General features: G+C 32.7%; 1 long non-coding RNA gene across 1 annotated transcript; it reads left to right on the plus strand.

Annotated features, from left to right (window-relative positions):
• The first annotated feature begins 5,459 nt into the window (after window positions 1-5,459).
• On the plus strand, window positions 5,460-6,326 carry LOC137807473 (uncharacterized). The gene is made up of 2 exons (XR_011080529.2): window positions 5,460-5,644; window positions 5,776-6,326. It is a non-coding gene; the product is annotated as an uncharacterized LOC137807473 (long non-coding RNA).
• The last annotated feature ends 275 nt before the right edge of the window (window positions 6,327-6,601 follow it).

Here is a 6,601-nt window from a genome sequence, read left to right on the forward strand (position 1 = left end):
ACATATACTTACTTATATTAAAAGTTATCTGTAAATTAATTTTAGAATTTATGCTATTAATTATTGGTGACATCATAGAGTCTTTCCCCATCATCATTAAGTGTGAACGACAATAAGAAAAATATAAAACTAGTAACATAATTTGGAAAACAAAATAATTAAGATGAATCATACTTTATAGCAATAAAAAGTCACAAAGAAATCTATTAAACTCTAAAGGGTTGTGATATTTAACACCACAAAGAGTAAAAAACATTCACAAATTAATAAAACAATATTTTAATCATTTTCTTTTTAATTTTAAATATTATTATATTATTATAATGTGATGTTAAGTATACGTTTTTACATGGTGTCAAAAAATTATTTTCCTATTCTAAAAGAACTTAGACAAATGTCTTATTATAACAAAACTAATAATGTGGAAAATATTTTAAAAACATTAATAAAATAAATAAGTTTATTTTTCAAATTGATAAAATAAAAAATATTTATTAAAATAAAAATGCATTAAAATTTTATATAACTTGCAAAAATTAAAATGTTAGAAATTGAAGTCAAGTTAAGATTAAAACAATCTTAAAATTTAATTATATTGACTAAAAAGTTAATAAAAACAAAACAATATTGGTAAGAAATTTTTAAATATCTTTAAAATAATAACTGCAAATTTGTTTCTCCTGTTTTGTGTCAGCAGTTTATTATAAGATAAGGATGAAAATCTTAATTGCATATTTTCACCTCACCGCGTAATATAAGCTGTCAATCTTGACCCTCCCTTTCTATATATACCCGAAGATCTTATTGAGTTTATCATATTGAGTTTTGTTGGTATTGGTTCCGTGATTGAGTTTTGTTAGTACTGATTGGGGGTGATTGTTGTGCTTCTTATTATCAAGTCTCCGTGGTTTTGTCGAATTATATCATGTTTGCTATCATCGATGTGGTTTTGATGTGGTTTTGTCGGATTGAAGAACGCCAATTCTGAATATGATTCTTTATGTGATGATGGCGATTTTTGAATCTTTTGATCAAATTCCTTTATCCTTTTCAGCTGGTGACGGGGTCTCTGAGATTTTTCTTCTACTTTCCTTTCTATTATTTGATTTATCTGGTATTGATCACGAAAATAAGAATTGGACTATGATTTGTTTATCTGCAGTGGTGTAACACGTCTCTATACTTCTTCCTTTTATTAAGAGCTTAGTTCGTTTTCTTGAATTTTTGGGTTGTACAGGGAAGACACACAATGGATGTGAAATGAAGATTATGTTTTGTTACCCTTAACTTTTTTATGGGTTTATTCGTGACTGATCATTTGATTTCGTAGTCTAACTTTGTGTTTATGTTCACTCCCCTTCAGCAATTGGAGTTTCTGAGATTTGAAACCCTAAAAAGTTTAAAACGGTTGCAGCTCAGGATATCCCAATTCTCTCTATCTATTGTTTAATTTCTCTCTACTTGATCTCCAAGGATTGAATTGTGTTCGACGTTTGAATTATTTTCCCTTAATGTCCTGCAACATCTCATGGAGTATGTTATGAGGCCCCAAGGATTGAATTGGTGTTTGAATTATTTTCGCTTAATGTCCTGCAGAGTATGTTATGAGACATAAGGGTTGAATTGTGATTTGTTTCCTGTTTGGATGATTTGCATAGTGTCCTGCATCTTATAGAATATGAATGACTTGGTTTTCGCACGGTTCTCGCGAGTATGTTATGGCCACCATTCTTCCTTGGTTTTTTAAGTCTTCAATTTATCTTATCATTCTATACTTCGTCCTCGATTACCAGTTATACTTTCTTCAATTATTGTTCTTTACAGGGGTGTGGGGGTAGGACAGGGATCAAGTTCCTATAACTAGTAAATTCATTTACGTGAATTTTGAGTATAATTCTCTATTTGAGTATGATGAGTTTTATACCTTATTGCTTAAATTTCTTTTCAGCTGGTGGCTGGTTTTTTGGCATTTCTTTTGCCTATAGATGATATGGAAAGCACACCGACCAAGGGCTCGACATAACCTTAAGTCTTTTTTGAGTTTCCCTTATATTTTTTTTATGGTATTACAAAAGGATTGAACTATGATTTGTTTATCTGCAGTGGTGTTTGGATTAGTTGGGTAATGTCACATATTCAACTTATAAAGTTTCTGTAATTAGTAAATTCATTTAGGTGAATTCTGAGTACAATTTTCTATTTGAAGATGACGAATTTTAAACCTTTTGCATAAATTTCTTTGCACCTTTTCAGTTGGTGGCTGGTTCTCTGGCATTTCTTTTGCCTATGGATGATATGAAAAGCACAATAACCAAGGGGCTCGTCATAACCTAAGTCTTTTTTGAGTTTTCCTTCTTTTTTTCTTTTTTCCTGGTATTGTTCACAGTACATAAGGATTAAACTATGGTTTGTTTATTTGCAGTGGTGTTTGGATTAGATGGGTAACAACGCATATTCATCGTATCAAGTTTCTATAACTAGTAAATTCATTTACGTCAATTTTGACTATAATTTTCTATTTGAGTATGACGAGGAAAATTACTTCAATTTCTTTTCATTTGACCAAGGGCTCAACATAACCTTAAATCTTTTTTGAGTTTCCCTTATATTTTTTTTATGGTATTACATAAGGATTGAACTATGATTTGTTTATCTGCAGTGGTGTTTAGATTAGTTGGGTAACGTGCAGATTCATTTTATCAAGTTTCTATAACTAGTAAATTCATTTACGTGAATTTTGAGTATAATTATCTATTTGAGTATGATGAGTTTTAAACCTGTTGCGTAAATTTCTTTTCAGCTGGTAGCTGGTTTTTTGGCATTTCTGTTGCTTATGGATGATATGAAAAGCACAACAACCAAGGGCTAGACATAACCTTAAGTCTTTTTTGAGTTTCCCTTCTATTATTTTTTTATGGTTCTACATAAGGATTGAACTATGATTTGTTTATCTGCAGTGGTGTTTTGGATTAGTTGGGTAAATTTCTTTGCTCCTTTTCAGCTGGAGTTCTCTGGCATTTCTTTCTCCTATGGATGATATGAAAAGCAGAAGGACCAAGGGCCTCGACATAACCTATTTTTCTGCTACGGACTATGATTTGTTTATCTGCAGTGGTGTAACACGTTTCTATACTTCTTCCTTTTATTAAGAGCTTAGTTCTTTTTCTTGATTTTTTTGCTGTATAGGTAGTTCGTTTTCTTGAATTTTTGGGCTATACAGAGAAGGCACGGAATGGATGTGAAATGAAGTATTATGTTTTGTTACCTTTAAGTCTTTTTTGAGTTTCCCTTATATTATTTTTTTATGGTTTTACATAAGGATTGAACTATGATTTGTTTATCTGCAGTGGTGTTTTGGATTAGTTGGGTAACGTTGCATATTCTTCTTATCAAGTTTCTATAATTAGTAAATTCATTTAGGTCTATATGAGGATGACCGAGTTTTGAACCTTCTGCGTAAATTTTTTTGCACCTTTTCAGTTGGAGTTCTCTGACATTTCTTTCTCCTATGGATGATATGAAAAGCAGAAGGACCAAGGGGCTCGACATAACCTATTTTTCTGCTACGGATTATGATTTGTTTATCTGCAGTGGTGTAACACGTTTCTATACTTCTTCCTTTTATTAAGAGCTTAGTTCGTTTTCTTGATTTTTTTGCTGTATAGGTAGTTCGTTTTCTTGAATTTTTGGGCTATACAGGGAAGGCACGGAATGGATGTGAAATGAAGTATTATGTTTTGTTACCTTTAAGTCTTTTTTGAGTTTCCCTTCTATTATTTTTTTATGGTTTTACATAAGGATTGAACTATGATTTGTTTATCTGCAGTGGTGTTTTGGATTAGTTGGGTAACGTTGCATATTCTTCTTATCAAGTTTCTATAATTAGTAAATTCATTTAGGTCTATATGAGGATGACGAGTTTTGAACCTTCTGCGTAAATTTCTTTGCACCTTTTCAGCTGGAGTTCTCTGGCATTTATTTCTCCTATGGATGATATGAAAAGCAGAAGGATCAAGGGGCTCGACATAACCTAAGTCTTTTTTGAGTTTTATTTCTTCTTTTTTTTCCTGGTATTTATGACAGTACATAAGGATTGAACTATGATTTGTTTATCTGCAGTGGTGTTTGGATTAGTTGGATAACGACGCATATTCATCTTACAAGTTTCTATAACTAGTAAATTCATTTACGTGAATTTTGAGTATAATTCTCTATTTGAGTGTGACGAGTTTTAAACCTTTTGCCTATCTGGTATTGATCACGAAAATAAGGATTGGACTATGATTTGTTTATCTGCAGTGGTGTAACACGTCTCTATACTTCTTCCTTTTATTAAGAGCTTAGTTCGTTTTCTTGAATTTTTGGGTTGTACAGGGAAGACACACAATGGATGTGAAATGAAGATTATGTTTTGTTACCCTTAACTTTTTTATGGGTTTATTCGTGACTGATCATTTGATTTCGTAGTCTAACTTTGTGTTTATGTTCACTCCCCTTCAGCAATTGGAGTTTCTGAGATTTGAAACCCTAAAAAGTTTAAAACGGTTGCAGCTCAGGATATCCCAATTCTCTCTATCTATTGTTTAATTTCTCTCTACTTGATCTCCAAGGATTGAATTGTGCTCGACTATTTTACCTTAAAGTCCTGCAGCATCTCATGGAGTGTGTTATGAGGCCCTAAGGGTTGAATTGGTGTTTGAATTATTTTCGCCTAATGTCCTGCAGAGTATGTTATGAGATTTAAGGGTTGAATTGTGATTTGTTTCCTGTTTGGATGATTTGCATAGTGTCCTGCATCCTATGGAATATGTATGGTTTTCGCACGGTCATCGCGAGTATGTTATGGCCACCATCTTCCTTGGTTATTTAAGTCTTCAATTTATCTTATCGTTCTATAGTTCATCCTTGATTACCAGTTATACTTTGTTGAATTATTGTTCTTCACAGGGATGTGTGGGGGTAGGACAGGGATGTGTGGGTAGGACTTTCCTCGTGGTTGGTTGAAAATGATGGATGAGTCATGCTTGACGGTATGAAAAACACAATGACAAAGGGCTCGACATAACCTAAGTCTTTTTTGAGTTTTCCTTATATTTTTTCTTTTTCCTGTTATTGATCACAGTACATAAGGATATGATTTGTTTATCTGCAGTGGTGTTTGGATTGGTTACGATGCATATTCATCTTACAAGTGGTGGCTGGTTTTTTGGCATTTCTTTTACCTATGGATTATATGAAAAGCACAACGACCAAGCATTTCTATTATTTTTATGGTATTACATAAGGATTGAACTATGATTTGTTTATATGCAGTGGTGTTTGGATTAGTTGTGTAACGTCTATGTTCATCGAATCAAGTTTCTGTAATTAGTAAATTCATTTAGGTGAATTCTGAGTATAATTCTCTATTTGAGGATGACGAGTTTTATCCTTTTGCATAAATTTCTTCTCACCTTTTCAGTTGGTGGCTGGTTCTCTGGCATTTCTTTTGGCTATGGATGATATGAAAAGCACAACGACCAAGGGGCTCGACATAACCTTCAAGTCTTTTTTGAGTTTTCCTTCTATTTTTCTTTATCCCGGTATTGATCACAGTACATAAGGATATGATTTGTTTATCTGCAGTGGTGCTTGGATTAGTTGGGTAACGTAGCATATTCATCTTATCAAATTTCTATAATTAGTAAATTCATTTAGGTGAATTCTGAGTATAATTCTCTATTTGAGGATGAAGAGTTTTGAACCTTTCGCATAAATTTTTTTTCACCTTTTCAGCTGGTGGCTGGTTCTCTGGCTTTTTTTTTGCCTATGGTGATATGAAGAGAACAACGACCAAGGGCTCAACATAACCTAAGTCTTTTTTTAGTTTTGCTTCTATTATTTATATTTTCTGGTATTGATCACCTACCACAAGGATTGTAATATGTTTTTTTTTATCTGCAGTGGTGTTTGTGTAACGTCGCATATTCATCTTATCAACTTTCTATACTTCCTCCCTCTTATTAGCGATTATCTTTTCCTTCAATTTTTGGACTGTACAGGGTTTATCGTTTCCTTCAGTTAAATTCGGTTTTCGTGTTCATTCCTTTTCAGGAAGTCCCGAGTCTGAGATTTCTTTTGGCGGTTGAGGAACTAGAGTTTAGAATGGTTGCACATCAGGATATCCTAATTTCTCAATGAGTGTATCCTCTATTATTTTATTTAATCTCAGCAGCGGTGTTTAGATGATTTTTGCTTATTGTACTTCATCTCATGAGTGTGTTAGGAGGGCGACAGTGTCTCCCTTAATTTTTTGATTTATCTAATCATCCGTTATAGATTTGTTGTATTATTGTTCTTTAGGGATGTGTGGGCTTATAGTTTTGTTGAATTATTGTTCTTTACAGGGATGTGTTGGGTAGGACGTGGAAACCATGTCGGGATATTTCTTGAACTGTGAATCATTCGTTTTTTTTTCCTACTCTTACACTAGTTTTTTCTATTGCATTAGTTTGTATTTGGCTAACCTTGTTGGTTCGATTTTTATTTTTTCTTCTTAGGCATAACCAAATAAATATTGGAGGGCTAATGAATGTCCTATTTTAACATATGATCACGACAA

This window comes from Phaseolus vulgaris, chromosome 3 (genome assembly GCF_051622355.1).
Source record: "Phaseolus vulgaris cultivar YP4 chromosome 3, ASM5162235v1, whole genome shotgun sequence".
Taxonomy (NCBI): domain Eukaryota; kingdom Viridiplantae; phylum Streptophyta; class Magnoliopsida; order Fabales; family Fabaceae; genus Phaseolus; species Phaseolus vulgaris.